The sequence below is a fragment of the Manduca sexta genome, chromosome 4 (genome assembly GCF_014839805.1).
Source record: "Manduca sexta isolate Smith_Timp_Sample1 chromosome 4, JHU_Msex_v1.0, whole genome shotgun sequence".
Taxonomy (NCBI): domain Eukaryota; kingdom Metazoa; phylum Arthropoda; class Insecta; order Lepidoptera; family Sphingidae; genus Manduca; species Manduca sexta.
The window spans coordinates 7,953,856-7,972,857 of NC_051118.1; the positions used below are offsets into that span (position 1 = coordinate 7,953,856).

General features: G+C 37.6%; 1 protein-coding gene across 3 annotated transcripts in view; it reads left to right on the forward strand.

Annotated features, from left to right (window-relative positions):
* The first annotated feature begins 1,150 nt into the window (after positions 1–1,150).
* The window catches only part of LOC115449958 (orexin receptor type 1), a 91,476-nt gene continuing 73,624 nt past the window's right edge, over positions 1,151–19,002 (forward strand). For 2 of the 3 annotated variants that reach the window (XM_037442558.1, XM_037442556.1), the window contains exon 1: positions 1,151–1,355. The gene's annotated coding sequence lies outside the window, so the exon portion shown is untranslated. Of the gene's footprint in view, positions 1,356–15,132; positions 15,503–19,002 lie in introns of those variants that run through there. The other variant, XM_037442563.1, reaches the window with a different exon arrangement.

The window sequence follows — 19,002 nt, forward strand, 5'->3', positions numbered from 1 at the left end:
AAAAAACGCAAACTGAAATGAGTTTTTGACTCCCACAAATTAGCAATTTTGGAATAGGTCATTATTTTATTAAGAGAGCGAGATACATGTATCTGTAAACTCAAGTTTTTTTTCGTCGAAGGGGTAGGCAGAGGCGCATATGGTGCACCGACTTTCCGCCATGTGTATTCCGTCTGTTATAAAAGGCGAACCCATCGCCATATCAGGCACAAATTTCAAACACTGACTATAACAGCCTAACATCACTTTTCCCGACCCAATATCACTTTTGGTGCTATAGTTGTATTACGGCACGACTGCGCTGAGCTCTCGGCTTTGATCGTCGGGTTGAGTAGTTACTTTGGGTTTTTCTACACAATATAAGCTCAGAGTATGGAATTTGCGCATAAAATCTAGAATTTGGTATAAAAATATATAAAAGTATTTCATTAACACGTCCCTTTTCTGCAAACTAATTCTTTTATTACTGATTTGGAATGTACGTACGAACTTTCTTGCTATCTAAGTTTTATACTTCTACGTAAATTAGAAATGCGTTTTCTGGTTTCATAAACAGCAGTAAGATAACATAATTGTGAAGGCCATATAATAGAGCAGATCCACCTTTCGTGATTTACTACTATATCGATTAATAATATCAGCCCTGTATTATATACTTGCCCACTGCTGAGCACGCCGCTGGCCTAGTGCGGATTGGTAGAATTCACACACCTTCGAAATTCCTATAAAGAACTTCTCACTTCTCAGATGTGTAGGGTTCCTCCCGATGTTTTCCTTCACCGTTAAAGCGAACGATAAATTCACATAGAATACACACATGATTTTAAAAGAGTCAGAGGTGTGTGCCCATGGAATTTGAACCTGCGGACATTCATCTTGGCAGTCCGTTCCACACCCAACTAGGCTATCGCCGCTTTTTTCGCTTTTTTTTACTATAGCGATTGCCAGGGCATTATTGCGCATTTAAATTTTTGCGTCCAACCGCCAACATCCTACATGTTTTGGTTTACAAACAAGCCTCACATTCGCAATGGACTCATTGTAAGCCTCGCTGATAAGGAAAAGACATAACATAGATAGCAGAGTAGCGCGTGCTCCGTGTCGCGACCTTTACTGATAAGTTGTAGTACAGTTTCTGCTAATTTTGTTAAGACTTGACGTGTGAGAGATAGGAAAAAAATAGGAAGCAACGGCAAGGAATAATGGATTCTAATTAGAAAAGAAACAACGTTGATAATGGAAGATCTACGCTGTGAAACCCAGAAATCCAATAGCCTATATATGTGATATTAGAAAAAAAATAACTTAATTGTTTAAGGTATTGTTTTGTGTAAAGTGACGCCATTGCACTTACGGTAAGTAGAGTAGCGTCCAAATATTTTTTTAGTGATCTCATTTCACCTGATAGTAAGTGGAGTGGGGTCCAATAGAATGTCTACTAACGAGAGTTAATTACCCCTTGACAGTCGACACAATTATTCCGGGGGGTTCGAAATTAGATGAGTTAAGGGGCTTCTTTTTCCTCACTTATTCCGTAGAAGGTCGGGTCTTTGGGGGTGATGTATCCCCTACGGTCTAGCCAGCCCAGCTTCTTCCAGAAGCGCAAAATCTCCTTGGTTCCTCACAGATAATTTGAACCCGTTGTGCAGCTACACCTTCGCATGCTAGGATAACGTGGGAGGCGGTTAGTAGGCCGCAGACATCCTCTACAGAGATGGCTATCGATGAAACCTAATTCAAGGCCAGATATACTCAGGCTTGTCCTGGAAAAAGACATGCTTGCCTAAGATACTGTGGCGGTTTATATATCATTTACGATGTTGTTTTTGACGAGTTATTTTTTAAATATATTTATTAAAAAATGTGTTTCATCCAAAATATATCGTAAAAAGAATCAAAATCCACGCAATAATAAATAAGGTATAAAGCTTTGAAATTTGGTGGAAAGGGAAGCTGTCAAATTACAGTAATAGTGATATATGACGTCACCCAGTGCCACCGGCCATAACGCTGCGTGAGTGTGAAAAGGACAGTGCGATAACTCCACTTTGGCTCACAACAATATTTCAAATAAATAACTGTTTTATTTTTCATACAATTTTGATGCTGATTTCACAGAAGAATTTCTTTTTCATATTATTTTCTGTTGTATATAAAATAATAAACTAAGTCATACATAGGAAACTACCGTATTCGACAGCTAAATATAAGCGAACTTAACAATACAACAAGACATTTAAAATAATTATTTAACTATATCCGTTAATGATTAAATTCAAAGTCCATAGCATAACAAAATAAATACGTCAATAAGAAAGCTATCAGAATGTAAACATATAATTATGATTATTAGTCAGCAGTGCGTTTTCTTCTGAGGCCAGAGGTCTAGCCGTCACCACAGGTTATAGAGATGACGGTTTCAAGCTAACTACTTCCTTCATAATATATTATATAATATAATATTTTTTATAATATTGTTGGCATAAAAATATTCTTGTGAGGGTATTTGTGATGCTTTTTGTTATAAAAACACAGAGCGTTTGACACACGGGACAGTCATTGACGTATAAGTCCATGAACTATCATGTTGCATACCTGGTAGCCATTTAGGATATGGTTGTCTTCATTGAGAGCGGTTTTAATTTGATCTGCAACGAGGATTCATGTGTTGAGTTGCAACCTTTGTAGATGTGGTGTTTAGTTTTAATGGCAATTTGAATATGGAATGCCTGGAAAATATCAATATGGCGAGGTTATTGACTGGATTGATCGCTTTTGTGGAGTAGTTGTACAGCATGCGCGGTACTGCAGCGCTCTGAGGTCCTGGGTTCGAAATTCGAATCCCAGGTCGGGCAAAGTGATATTTGGGTTTTTCTGCTCAGTATTAGTCCAGAGTCTGGAATCTGTGCCCAATATGTCAAAAGGCTCGCCCCCTATCACGTCACGGGACGGAACACACGTAACGAAAAGTGGGTGCCCTGGTTACGCCTTTGTATACCCCTTCGAGGATAAATGCGTGATGATGTGTGTGAGAGTATTGGAACGACAATGAAGTAATTTTAAAACGCCGGCATATATTTTTTTGACTGACGAGAGATGATTATCCCTCTACAGTCGACATAATTATGCCGGCCTGTTTGAACCGGATACACAGGCTAATCCCGGAACGCGAGATACGTACGTGGGCCACTATGGCGGTTTAACTTGTGTACAGTGGTGGATATCTAAGAAACAAAATACATCCTATCAACAAATTGTTTACTTTTAGGTTAGCTTAATTAACATAGATTTCTCAATATTAGTTGTAATGTTATCATTATTGTCTGAAGGTTATTATTTTTCTTAGTGTAAGCTGCTTTAACGTTAAATTGTTGAATGATGTATGTACTTATAATTTGGCATACATACTAGACCTTTAGTTTAAGCAATGCTAAATATGTAATGTTTTATATGTAAGCTGTTGGTATACATTTTAATAAATAAACAATTAATGTTTGTGATTATACAAGGAAAGTATAAAAGAAAAATACAAATAGATGCACGAGCTTCCTAGTTATCTACTGAGCTACAAATTTAGATATTATAACCGCGTTCTAGTGAACTGGCTGGCTTATGTCTAGCATAGTGACCGTTTAAAATGAGCTCTAGATTACAACAGTGTAAAGAAGAAAGTGTGTAAAGGCGGCGATAGCCTAGATGGGTGTGGAACGGACTGCGGAGACGAATGTTCGCAGGTTCAAAACCCAAGACACACCTCTGACTTTTCTAAAAATCATGTATGTATTCTTTGTGAATTATCGCTTGCTTTAATGGTGAAGGAAAACGTCGTGAGGAAATCTGCATACCTGAGAAATTCTCTAAAGGAATTTTGAGGGTGTGTTGAAGTCTACCAATCCGCACTAGGCCAGCGTGGTGGACTAAGGCCTTATCTCTCTCAATAGTACAGGAGGCCCGTGCCCAACACTGGGACAGTATATAATATAGGGCTAATGACGATGATGATGAAATAAGAAAGAAAGAACACACATTTATTTATCACAGCTTAAAACAATTATGACCCATTGTTCTAAGATTACGACTCGGAACAATAACAAGCATAGAAGGAGTCTAAATTATCCGCATATGCTTATCCTATTTTTTCAAATAGGCCAAAACCGTTGAAAAGAACGAGACAAATATGTTACTAAGATCGGCTTGTCGGCCACCGCGGTTAATATGATGCCGAATTAAAAAGCAAATTTAGTTGCCTTTTAGTTCAGATTTTGAACAAATAGTTTATATGGACGTTCGTGTCTAAAATATACGTCAATGGTGCACTCACTCTCCGCCGTGTGTATTCCGTCCCATGATGTGATAAGCGCGAGCCTATCCACATATCAGGCACAAATTCTCTAGAATAATTGTGTCGGCTGGCGAGGGCTAATCATCTCTCGTTACAGTCCTCTTTCTGGTCCTCACTCCACTGACTATCATAACCATAACCATTACTTCCTCCTAGCCGAATTTCGACCACGGCGGCCAATCTCAACGGAGATCAGCCAGGTACGCAGGATATATTATAGTGCACAAATGTGTGTCTTTCCAACCCGAGAATCAAACTTATGCTTTCGCGGTGAAAACTTCAACGCTGGCATTACAAATGCTGTTGACATTGAAACAATCCATCAAACTTTAAATATTAGTTTGATATTAGTAAATAGTTGAATAGTTTAGTTAATTTGAACCTTAATTGTTTTGGTTTCATGATAATTTTGTTTTGAGTGCATTGTACGATTCCAAGAAAATTATTTTCAATTAAAACACTTTATTATTATTTGTATGTAAAAAATAAGTAGACCGCCATCTTGGGCTATCAGCCACATATTTTCACATTGGTGAAGCCACAAGCAATAATCTATATATATAAAAATGTATCTCTATTTCCCTTGGTCATCGCACCACGCGTGAACGGGTGGAACAATTTTGTTAATTCTTTTTTGTTGTATTACTTGTTGCCAGGAGAAGGTTCTTATGAAAGAAAAAAATCAATAAATTGCGCGGAAAATTAGAAAATTTACAAAATTTAACGAGAATATTAATTTTATATAACTGTCAATTGTTTGAAATAATTGTCAGCGATTGACAGAAGGCGCGCTGCAAATTTATAGTTAAGACGAGACAACGTCTGTCGGATCAACTAGTATATATAAAGCTAAATAATTTGTTTGTTTGAACGCGATAGTTTCACGAACTACTAAACCGATTTTAATATTTTTTTCACTAATAGGAAGCTACATTACTCCTGGGGACTTTTAGCTGGAATTTACTTATCCTGGAAAAATATTTACACGCAGGCGAAGCCGCGAGCAAAAGGTAGTATAATATAATTTTATTGTCCTTTTGCTTGAATCAAGTTCCTGATTAACTGTTGTAGCAAATTGCATGTGGCGTATATTGCTATTTTTCTTATCAGGCGCAGTAAAGTATTCATTAAATTATGGATTGCGTTTAATGATCATCAACATTATTTTTATATTACAGACAAAAGGATATTTATGCAAAAATTTAAGTGCTTTATTTCGTTCAAGTAAAACTTATAGTACATTTTGCTTTGTGTAAAAAATGATTGATTGCTTTTAGCATAAGTATTAATACTATTATGTATGTTTTATTTTGCGATAACCGTAAAGTAAATTTAGAGGGCTCATTATACAGTCATAGTCGAATTAAAAGGAACACAAATGCAGATGTTTCAAGTGTAATGAGAGATTGTGTGAAAAAAAATCTGCGCTTAAACACATTCAAATTTATTAGAAAGAAATCAAATGAAAAGCAAAATTGAGTGTTTTTTTTAATGCTCGGCATGTTCTATAATTAATAGCATTTTCTCTTGTTACCAAAATTGCTTGCATTTATCTTGGCATACGCATTTTATGTATCGATACCATTTTGTGACATGCAATACTGGGCGTAGGATATATTTTATATTCGGATAGCGACCACCGTACACAAGGTGTTAAAACCCACCATAATGACCCAAGTAAGTGTGTCGCGTTCAGGGATCAGCCTGTGTGTATCCGGACCCAAAAGACCGACCGACAAACCTCAGTGATAAATTCCATGCTAATCTTTACAACGGTTTCTGCGTTTACATAACACATTCTTCCACAAAACAGCAGTTTTGTCCTCGTCGCCGTGGACTTCGCCGCATTCCCTAGCCCCGGGCCCTTCCAAGAGTTCCGTCCGCCGTGCCGACGAATATATTAATGGGAAGATTGTTCAGTACGCTCATTCCTAATCGTTGATGTTGCATCTTTTCCCAGTGGCCGTCCTGAGCCGAGGTTCGTACCCCTTAGATGGTTGTCCTCAGTATGGTTGCTTAATTTTCAAGGTTGCAAGGGCCTCAAGCTCTCACCCAAAAGTTAGATGTGTTTGTATAAGCCGGTCCTTCTCAAGCTAACAAACGTATGCCATGATAAAAAAAGACTTTCACAAACTTGCGTATTTGTTAGAGGGATTTGAAACAATCAATGCAAAACGTACTATTTAAAATATCTGATACTGATAACGAAAAACATTTCTTTTTAATTATGTCTCACACACTTAATTCACTTAAAAACACAAATAAAGGAATATGGAGGCATATTCCTTTATTTGTCAATTATAATTCCTAAAACTAGATCACCCTATTTTGCTAGATACATAGAAAGGCACGAGTGTGTGCACTCACATCTTTTATCCCCGAAGGGGGTAGGCAGAGGCGCAACTTGTGCACCCATGCTGTATGTACCCATGTGTGTATTCCGTCCCATGATGTGATGGGGCGGGCATATCGAGCACAAGTTTCAGACTTCAGGCTGATACAGAGTAGAAAATCCCAATATCACTTTGTCCGACCCGGGGATCGAACCTGTGACCTCAGTTGCAGTCGTACTGTAACACTACGCCACCGAGGCTGTCATATTTTATTAGATATTGATTTTTTTACCACACAGTTCATATTTATTTAATTAACATGGCGTTCAAATGGGAACGGAAATAGCGTCCATAAAATATATTTGACCATTCGTCTATCATAAAAACGCTATAAAAATTAGACTATTAAGGTTTATTATCCACTGCGTGTTGCAGTTTTGTTGGACGAATGATCTTTTTATAAAAGACCCGTCGTTTTGGTACTTATCGATACTCGATCGATCGGTCGATGGTACTTTTTTAGTGTTGGATAACCCAATTATATATTCTTCTATACTTATTATATAAAGCTGAAGAGTTGTTTTTTTTAACGTGCTAATCTAAGGAACTACCGGTTCGAAAGAAAAAAACTTTTAGTGTTGGATAGTCCATTTATCGAGGAAGCCTATACGCTATATAACATCACGCTATGACCAATAGGAGCATCAGTGAAAAATGTTGCAAAAACGGGGAAAATTTATTCCATTAAAAGCTGCTGTTGCGTGCGCCGCGTAAACTCCTCTTAAAAAGTTCCAAAAATATATTTTAAAACAAAGTCCCCCGCGGCATTTGCCTGCCTGAACGCGATTAACTCAAAAACTACTAAACGGATTTCGATGAAATTTAGTATGGCGATAGTTAGAGACATTGGAAAGGACATAGGCTATTTCCTATCCCGGGAAAATATATAGCGGAACTTTTGTCGCGGAACATTTTCACGCGGGAGAAACCGCGAGTAAAAGCTGGTAAATTAATAAAATAAATGGCGGAACATGTTTTATTTATTTAATTCTTTATTGTACATATATGAGGAAAAGAATATATAGTATATCCACTTATAAAGAGTACAATTTGCGGTCTTATCACTCGAGGCAATATCTTACAGCATATGGCATGGGCATTGAAAAGGAAAAAGAGAAGGCAGTTGTGGTGTACCCTGTATGTACACTTTTTATTTTGTTTTTTTCGGGGCTTTTCTCTTTAGCAGATATGGCAACCCCATCTTAACTTGTTAGGTTACGCTTCCTGCCCATACTGAATAGGCGTCAAGGCAGAAGCTTGAAGTAGGTCATCATTACTCTCCCACTTTGTTTATTACCATTATCGTGTAATGAATAAATAAATAATATTGTATTTATTATCATACGACTTATCTAGAAGAGAGAAGAGCTTACAGGTAGGTAAATATGCCAGTGTTTTTTTTAATATCCATTAATCTACTATATTAATCGTGATTATTATGATATATTTTTTTATCCCGGGAAATGGCGTTGATTAAAGCTTGTGTAAACAAAACTCCAAGTAGAGTATTTGAATTTTACGCAATAAATATACGAAGGTATACGAAATAAACGTATTGAAATATAAAATATATTTGGTACTAGTTGACCCGACAGACGTCGTCCCGTCTTAACTATGAATTTGCAGCGCGCATTCTGTCAATCGCTGACAGTTATATAAAATTAATATGTTCGTTAAGTTTTCTTAAATTTTCTAATTTTTCGGGCAATTTTTTTAATTTTTTCTCTCATAAGAACCTTCTCCTGACAATAACAAACACAACAAAAAAAATGTGATATCGGCCCAGCCTTACACGCGTGATAGCGTGACCAAGGGAAATAGGGACTCATTTTTATATATATAGATTTGTATCTCAATTTCTCTAAACATGTAATTTGCATTTGGTATCTTTAATGATGCTGAGGCAGTAGCGGCCCTAAACTACGCAAGGCCTCAGAACGCGACACTTACGTGGGCCACTACGGGTTTTAACGCATTTTGTTTTCTGTTCGCTATCTGGGCGGATATTAAATATATCCTACCACCAGCAAAATTTCAAATATACGACATAAAAATATTCGGATTTCCTATTTTGTCATTTCATATAAAAGCAATAATATTAGCAAATGATAAAAAAACAAAGAATGTACTTCTTCTAACTCTGTCTGAAAAACTGAAGGTAATAGTCAAAATAAAGTACTTGACCTTTCTCCCATAGATAAAGTGGGATTATAATTTTTTTAATGGGTATCAATTGATCTGAAGGTCGTCTGCGGTGACGTCACGATCAAGTATGCCATTAATCATTTGATAATAAAGGTGGTGAGACATTGAACACAGCGCAATTTGAACACGTTTTTATTTTAGAAGGGTCGGATAGATTTTTTTTTGGGGAGCCACCATGGTTGTCGCCTGGGCTACCCTGCGAACGGTATACAAGCGATCTCCTGGCTGAGCAACCAAGGCAGTCTCTAGGGGAATAGAGTGGGGATAGCTGGGAAGAAAGTGTGGAGGGAGGAGAAGAAAGGGAGATGTTTCGAGCCCTTGTAGACCTCAATGTGAATTGGCAACCATGAGGTATATACACATAACTGTGTGCCTAGGGCCGCGACACATGTCCCCCATGCATGGGCGTGCATTCGGTGTGGAGACCGAGTGCACAAGAATTACCTCGGGGGAAAGTCGGTTAGATATTGTACCAACGACTTGATAAAGATTGTAAGTTAAACCTGGGTGCAGGCGATTTTTAACAGGTCCGTCTAGAAATTTTTAAGTGGTCTATGATCAGCAGTGTACTTCATGTGGCTGATAAGGATATGTTTGATGAACTATACCAGTGTGGGAACTATCATCATCAGCCACTGGATGTCCACTACGGAACATGGGCTTCAAAGTTTTCCAGATCGATGAAAGTGACACGCATCGAGCGACCTCCGGCAGGTCTTCTTAGACCTGTTCACCTCGTGGGAACTATATAAAATACGAAATAGAAATTATTAGATGTAATTTTCGGTAAGGTTAGGTTAGGTTAGATTCAGAATTTTTTTATAGAGATTTCTGTGAAGGCATTTGTGAGGTCACCTACATTTTTTACTTTAAAAACACCAAGTATTAAACAGGAATGCCAAATCCTGAAGCCATAGGGAAAATGCAGAATCAACTTTGTGTCACATTCAGATGAGTTATTTAGATCAATTACATCTATTAACATAGTTACCGGTCGACGGTTTAGAATTTAAGTTAATAAACATCACGCATTTATCCTCGAAGGGGTATGCAGAGGCGCAACCAGGGCACCCACTTTTCGCCAAGTGTGTTCCGTCCCATGATGTGATAGGGGGCGAGCCTATCGCCATATCGGGCACAAATTTCAGACTCCGGCCTGTGATGAGCAAAAAAAAAACAAATATCACTGCCCGGCCCGGGATTCGAACTCAGGACCTCAGAGCGCTGCTGTAACATGCATGTAGTACAACTACACCACCGAGGAAGTCAGTAGTCTTAGTCCACTAATGCAATATTGCCTTAAGAATCGCGTTTATTTTGTCGGCTTCAGTCTAGTTTCCTTTTAATCCCATTCCCTTAAGATCCTATCCAATCTTCTTACAAATTGAAACTTGATAGTTAATTGAAATTTATACCTAGATTCCAGACTAAAAATATTAGCCCTAAATTACAGGCTAATTACATTGTGTAATAATTTTTCCCTAATATTATACATTGACATAAAATGGCCGATTTTGACATTATGTTACTAAATTAGTCCATACATTTATTTTCTTGTTAGTAATTTTAATTTTACACCAAATGCCACTATTACTGCTCTAAGTGAATTCGTCGCACCAATATCACACTATCATCAAATAAACTCATGCCTTCATCATATTTGCACAAAGTTGCAAAACGATAAAAAAAAAAGTAAAACCGGGAATTTTGGTGAAAATATTCGTTAATCATGAATGATTTGTGCATAATGTAGCAGAGGTAGACCAGTATTTGGTTTTTATCTTGGCAAAATATTTATTCTGGTAAAACTACTTCACGCGTGCGCATTTGCAGGCAAAAGTAAAATTATATATTCAGACCTCATCAAAATAATCTTGGCGGTGTCCATGATCTTGAGATGCCAGATATGAAGTCTCATAATGGCTTGCCATCCTGTCTATTATCCTAAACGGAACGCAATATTGCTTTTTGCTTGGCGGAAGAAATAGACAATGTAGTATCTACCTCTAAGTTGTAGCTGCAACGACGAGCTGAAATCCTCGGTATACCAGGGTCACTCCGAGAGGCCTGTGGAGGAACCAGGAAGATCCTACGCTTCTGGAAGGAGTTGGGCTGGCTAGACCCATAGCCGGCATGTCACGCATAACGAACCGACCTACTGCGGGCTAAGTGTGGAAAAAGGAGCCTTCCAACATAGAACATAGGTACCTACCCCTACAGAATTTTGAATATGAGATCCTTTTATGTAAGCACAAATATCCTTCGCCAGTCGACACAATTATGCCGGCCTGATGGCAACCTACAGCAGATCTGAACGTGGGATTCTCCCCATTGTACACCGAACTTTAACTTAATTGATGGTTACCAACATTTGTCAATGGCTATCGATTGGCAAGGTATTGTTTCGCCAAACGTTGGCAATAAAATATTGGCGCCAATTTCCTAACCAACATTGTCCATAAAACAAATATTTGCCTACTTGACAAATGTTTGTCTCGGAAAATTGACTTCAGCTTTGCTCAGTTTTTCTTATTATGGATTAGTTGTAAAAGTTCATTATGATGCCGAATTGCTGAAAAAATAATTCATTATCATACATAGTGCTTACGCGTAAATCCCTAAGCATTATGATAAATATCATAATATTTATGCTTACGCATATATCCTTTAGGCGTAAGCAGACATAGAAATTGCATGGTTTGCAGAACTTGTAAGATTATATCGGGTCATAATAAAACAAAAGAGAATGGGATACTAGAATGTTCCGGCGTAGCGACTGCAGGGTTGTGGAGTATAGTTGGTAGGACATAGCTGGGAAGGACGGGAGGAGGGGAAGGCTAGGAACTGTTAGCTAGCTCTTATAGACCTCGATGTGAATTGGCAACCATGAGGTATACAAACTTTACTGTGTGCCTAAAGCCGCGACAAATGTCCTCCGTGCATGGGCGAGCATTAGGTGTGGAGACCGAGCGCACAAGAATTGCCTTCAGGGGGGGTCATAATATTTTGACTTTAGGTAATTCCGGAGACGCAGCGTATGCAGGCCCCCCACGAGATGGACCGACGATCTGGTGAGGGTCGCCGGAGTCCGATGGATGAGGGCGGCCCAGAACCGGTACCTGTGGCGCTCAGTGGGGAGGCCTATGTCCAGCAGTGGACGATTCCCGGCTGAAATGATGAGGCAATTCCGTTCTCAAATCGTGATGACTTTTCGAAACCAAGAGTTCGAATTCAGAGGTCCGCCGGATTCCTAAGCGTTGAAGCTAGATATGTGAGGAAAGTAAACATTATATGTATGGAGTAGACTTTTGTACCACAAAATCTGTCCGTCAAATTAAAACTTTTAATTGACCGTCACTCATTTATTCATTACTATACGCATTTCGTACAACATTTGCTTGTCATAAATTAAATTATTAAGTCAACTCCCTCGTTTATTTATTTTGGGGACGAAAAACCGTTACATGATAATAAAACTTAACATCTTACATCTCAGGATGGCTGGCGCAGTGGAATACCAAACAATACTTTGTAATTCTAGGTATTGGATGGTGTTTCTACTGTTTATGGGCGGTCGTATCGCTTACCACCAGGTGAACAGCAAGCTCGTCTTGTCATTCAAAGCATTAAAAAAAACACTATATAAACTAACTAGCTTTTGCTCGCGGCTTCGCCCGCGTGAAGGAGTTTTCCGGGATAAAAGTCCACTGTATGATAAGTCTTGCTACATATTTTCCCGGTACTGATAGATTCAAACTAATTTTATCCCCTTAGGGGCGGAATTTATCAAAATCCTTTCTTAGGGGATGTCTACGTCATAAAATCTACCTGCATACCAAATTTCAGCCCAATCCGTTCTGTGGTTTGGGCTGTGCGTTAGATCACTATGTCAGTCAGTCAGTCAGTCACCTTTGAGTTATATATATTTAGATCTCAGAATAAAGAAATATACAAACATATAAATAACCCACATTGTCCGAGTATTAACGTAACGTTACATAAACTAGTGTACCAACACATCAGCACAAACTTTAAACTCCGGGCTGATACTGAGCAGAAAAACCCAAATATCACTTTGACCGACCCGAAAATCGAACCCAAGACTTCAGAGCGCTGCCGTGCCATACAGTACAACTACGCCACCGAGGCAGTCACGTTTATCTGTAAGTTTTGGATGTTTATCCGATTTTTTAAATAGATGACGCCGCGGTAGTACGGAGTTTAAGGGACTTTTACACTGATCTCCTTATTTATAGACGTTATTTATCTAAGGACGGGGCATTGCTGTGATAACAAGTCTGTTTCTCAGCTTTGTTTATCTGACAGCTTGCTGTGTGTTCAGCTTTGTTTATCTGACAGCCAATTAGATTCAATGTGTATCTCAATATTAGCCAATCATAACGGCCCTATGTCTACGCACTGCGAAGGCTGCCATGCTGTCAGCACTAAGAAACAGACTTGTTATCACAGAAATGCTCCGTCCTTAGATAAATAACGTCTATGAATAAAGGGGTTATTTATTAACAGGCGAACACGTGAGCAGCACCTAGTATTGTATAAAACTGTGAACCCGCAAATCGACCTACTTGCGAAAGGTCTGCAAAATCGAATATAAATGAGATGAATGGGCTGTTGGACAGCTGTTACCGAATCCCTTGTTCCTGACGAAATGTTATTATACCTATATATAATACACTATTACATAGTTCTATGTTAGGCAATGTGCAAATTGAATGATCCATACATATTATAAAACAAAGTTTCCTTTTCTGTCTATCTGTATGTTGTCGATTTTATTAAAATCTACTGAACGGATTTTGATGAAATTTGGTATGGAGATAGTTTAAGACCGTGGGAAGGTTATAGGCTACTTTCTATCCCGGGAAAATATATAGCGGGACTTTTATTCCGGAAAACTCTTTCACGTAGGCGAAGCCGCGAGAAAAAGCTAGTATATCATATAATTTTACGTCTTTTTCTGTGAAAATCTACAATAGTCCCGAAAGGTAAAAAAAGGGATCTTGAAATATTGGCTTTTCTAACTTTTATGAACATGAAATTTTTTTATTTAAATTTTGCAATATAAGTACCTAAAGATTAACATAGGACCTTGTAACAGTAAACTAACGATATTTAATAAGGATAGTAAGTAATACATTAGAGGGTAGGGAGAGACGCAATTTATCCTAAATTTTAGAAAGTTTTAATCCGTAATAATAAATTTTATGATAGAAGATGGCGTTGACAAGGCTATTAAATAACTTTCTTTTGAAGTCGATTACAAAGTTAAAATATTTAAGGCCATTACCGATTGGTTTTTACTTCTACCTTCAGTAACACAAGCGTGAAAATATGTAAGTATTTATTCCATAATACACATGTTTATTTATTTATTTAAGGACCTCCAACGAAGGATACACGGCATGTAATAAAAACAATGTCGTAGCATTTTTACAATTAACAATGTGACGTGCTTTGTGGAGACCACAGCATGCAAATTTAAATATTTGTACAGCGGTATAAAATTTATGTTGTTAATATTATTAAGACATATATACATTTATGGAAGTTACAGTAATTTGACACAATAAAATTTTTGAAAGGAATTTAAAACAGAATATAATAAGAACATGCTAACACAATTGCTTACCCAACTCATCCCGTATATTATGCACTTAGTACATACATACATAACATAACATCACGCATTTATCCCCGAAGGGGTATGCAGAGGCGCAACTAGGGCACCCACTTTTCGCCAAGTATGTTCCGTCCCATGATGTGATAGGGGGCGAGCCTATCGCCATATCGGGCACAAATTCCAGACTCCGGGCTGATACTGAGCAGAAAAACCCAAATATCACTTTGCCCGACCCGGGATTCGAACCCAGGACCTCAGAGCGCTATTGTACCGGACATGCAATACAACTACGCCACCGAGGCAGTCAATGCACTTAGTATAAAGAAAATAAATTATCAAAAGAGATACCTTCCTGTATATTCCGACGGCGCGGCGGCAGTAATAGCTGGCCTGCTTAGTTCTTCATTACGCTTTAAAAACAAAATATTTCCGGTCACGGCAAAATTACAAAAATATTTTTACACCAGTTTAAATAAATGGAATGACAACAAAGTTAAATGTTGAATGTTTTGCGCCCAATATTACAGGGCGTTGGGCGGTTACACAAAATTGCCAGTTGTTCGGTGAACTTCGCGTGAGGCGCTTGTGTTTGAACACTGGCGGGAGATTCGAAATTATTCGACGAACATTCCTTTTTCGAAAAAATGTTTGCTTTTTTTCTACGCAGATAGAATCGCTGTTTCTTTTTCAAATAAGTGTTTGAGTAAAGTTGTTCTAATTTCAATTTTTTTTTTAAAGTTTTACTTTTTTTATTTTTTACCGTCTACAAAGATTTTATTCTTATGTTTAAGAAGTTTTTAATATTTGATTATTTATTTATTTTCGACTAGTGTTTAATTTGTTTTGGTAAAGTGTGAGTGGACATTTTTAAACAAAACATTAGTTCTGTTTACGTGAAAATTTAAATGAAGCCACCTAATGGTAAGTATACAAAATTTTTAAAACAAAATTTTTAACATTTCGGTAATTTTAACTGTTATTATCGTATAGTATATTTTTATGAATTTTAATTATAGTTTTAATTGTAGTTTTTTAAATTACATACAAAAATATGAAATTTATACTTACAATACACATTTTCATAGTTCTGGGATTACGCCGTGTATATCCGATTACAAAGGCCGGCATAATTGTGTCGACTGGCGATGGAATAACCACTTCTCTTCAATCGATACTATTTAGAATCAACATCATCATCAGGTGTAGTAGCCACATTGCGGTTTTGTTACAAAAAAATAAACAAATAATAATATCAGCCCTGTATTATATACTGTTCAACTGCTGAGCACGAGCCTCCTCTACTACTGAGAGGGATTAGGCCTTAGTCCACCACGCTGGCCTAGTGCAGATTGGTAGACTTTACACACCCTCAAAATTCCTATAGAGAACTTCTCAGGTATGCAGATTTTCTCACGATGTTTTCCTTCACCGTTAAAGCAAGCGATAATTCATAAAGAATACACACATAATTTTAGAAAAGTCAGAGGAGTACATTGGGATTTGAACCTGCGGACATTCGTTTCGGCAGTGCGTTTCAAAACCAAATAAGCTATCGCCGCTTTTTCGTCAAAAACGACGGATAAATATTATGTTTTTTTTTTTTTTTTTTTTTTTTTTTTCTGCCACAGCAATGTGACTGCCCTGCTCCTGATGATAAGTGCAATGTCGTTCAGATAGAGTATCTAATGGCAACAGACGGCTATCTGATGCTATTTGATACAATCATGCCGGTCTACTGAGATGATTCTTTACTATTATATAATGACTTAAACACATACATTTGCCATGATCTATGGTATCCCTGCCGCCCACGTTGTTACAGGAATTAATGAAGTGTTAAAAATACAAATAGACTGTCGACATGTATAATACATGTATTTTACTAAATGGTTATGGTTACACTTCGTTTTATAATAATAATAATATCAGCCTTGTATTATATACTATCCCACTGCTGGGCACGGGCCTCCTCTACTACTTAGGAGGATTAAGCCGTCCACATTTTGTTGTAACGGCTTTTTAAATATTTGTTTTTTCTACGTCTTTTTTTTGTTTGTTAACTCAAAACTCAGTCATTTATGAACCTATTTGGAAAATTCTTTTTTTATTCGACAGGTTATACTTTCAAATTGGTCCCATAGAAATGTTTTTAAAATCGATTCAGTAGTTTGGTTTTTAAATCGGCATAACTGAAGTATGTCGTTCAAGTAAACGAAATTGCGAATTTTGCTTTCCTGTGACTTTTACAGTCGTGATTATTATATCGACGGTTAAATTGAATTAAACGACATTTTTTTCCGACACAAATTTCATACATATTTAAAATCAGAATTTTTTCTATTTTTTAACCTATTTAAAATTTTTCGAAAAAATATTGCTTGACCTTTGAACAGTCGATATTATTATTATTACTAGACTGCTTCGATGACAAAGCGTTGAATACGACTACTACTTCCAGTACTGGATAAGGTGATATTGGTTTCTCTGCTCAATATCAGCTCGGAGTCTTGAGTAAAGCGATGAGCTTGCCCGCATCACATCATGGGACGGAAAACACATGGCGGACAATGGGTTCACCAGTTGTGCCTATGCCTGCCTCTTCGAGGATTAAGGCGTGAGTGTGTGAGGGTATAATTGAAGTTAAATGATTGTTTGAGAAACAGAGTGTCCCTTGCGGCCTCCCAAAAACCTTTCTAGCTATAATAATCACTGTATCGCTTCATAATGCCATCTGTATGACGGTTAGAGGAATAAAAGCGCGTGAGTGTGAGAGGGTAGAATTGTAGTTAAATTTGAGAAACAGGCTGTCCCTCGGGGCTTCGAGTTAAAACCTTTCCATCTACAATAATCACAGTATCGCTCCATAACGTCTGTATGACCGTTATACCAGCGACTTAAACATCATTTTGCTTATAGTAGGATATATTTTATATAACCCGGATAGGAACCGTACACAAGTTGTTAAAACCCGCCATAGTGGCTCTAGTGAGTTACGCTTCGGGATCTGCCTGTGTTCGGTTTCAACAGGCCGGCATAATTGTGTCGACTGTCGAGGGATAATCTCTCTTAGTCGACATTCTATTGGAACCTACTCCACTTACCATCACATATAGAGAGGTCATTTTGCCGTGTACATTCAAAAAAATGTATACTTAGCGTCTCCACGTAGTATCTATGTAATTTCTAATTGAATTTGTCTTGCGCGTATCTAGACTGCCTCAGTGGCAATGTTGGATCCCACTTCGCTTACCATCAGGTGCAGAGGGTGCACTTTGTCGTCTCTTTGATGATCTTTTACTTTAAGGTTATAGCTTAAGATCCATCCAATTTAATACGACGAAATTTTAAAGGCCGAAATATCCATGCATATTAATTATTTTTACGTTTTTCTTTCAACTGCGAGAACTAATCACTAACTAGACGTGAATTTAAATTCTTTACTTGTCAATACTTGTTTAGTTACCCAGATTAAATATGAAACAAAATGTATGAAAAATGGACCTTAAGCTATAACCTTAAAGCGAGCAAATAATTGTTGTTTATTCTTCAAGAGAATTTATACTTAGTAAAGATCTTAAGTCTATAAGCGATAGCCTAGTTGGTTGTGGAACGGACTGCCGAGACGAATGTCCGCAGGTTCAAATCCCAAGGGCACACATCTCTGCCTTTTCTAAAATTATGTGTTTTCTTTGTGAATTATCGCTTGCTTTAATGGTGAAGGAAAACATCGTGAGGAAACTTGCATGCCTGAGTTCTCTATATGAAATTTCGAGTGTGTTTGAAGTCTTACCAATCCGCACTAGGCCAGCGTGGTGGACTAAGGCCTAATCCCTCTCAGCAGAGGAGGCCCGTGCCTAACAGTGGGACAGTATATAATACAGGGCTGATATATTTATTATTAAAGATGTTTATTATTTGACCTGCTTGCTTGTTTGCCGAGATATGCTACAGATTTCAGTCACTCTTCAAATAAGCCAATATCAAATAGCGAATATCTATTTATAATAGGTCAGGAAAAAGGGCAATAAGGTTTAACTAGAGTGAATCGTTTAATCCCTTTTATCTCTCATTACTGAATTGTGATAGTGTCCTTTGACCTTTGAAATTAATTGGTGACCGTTAATGATTTCTTATGTTTACGCGAATGTTAGGCATTTAAATAAAACTATATATTATGTATATATTTTCTTTTTATTTTATTGAATGACAAGACGAGCTTGCCGTTCGCCTGAATGTAAGCGATACGACCGCCCATAAACAGTAAACATCCAACACCTTGAATTACAAATTATTGTTTGGTCCACTGCGCTCGCCATCCTAAAACATGCCGGAATGGTGCACTACTTACACCTCTATCCCTTTGGCTATAAAGACAGATAAGTAAATATCTACGTGATCACATAATGATGCTCGTAAATAAA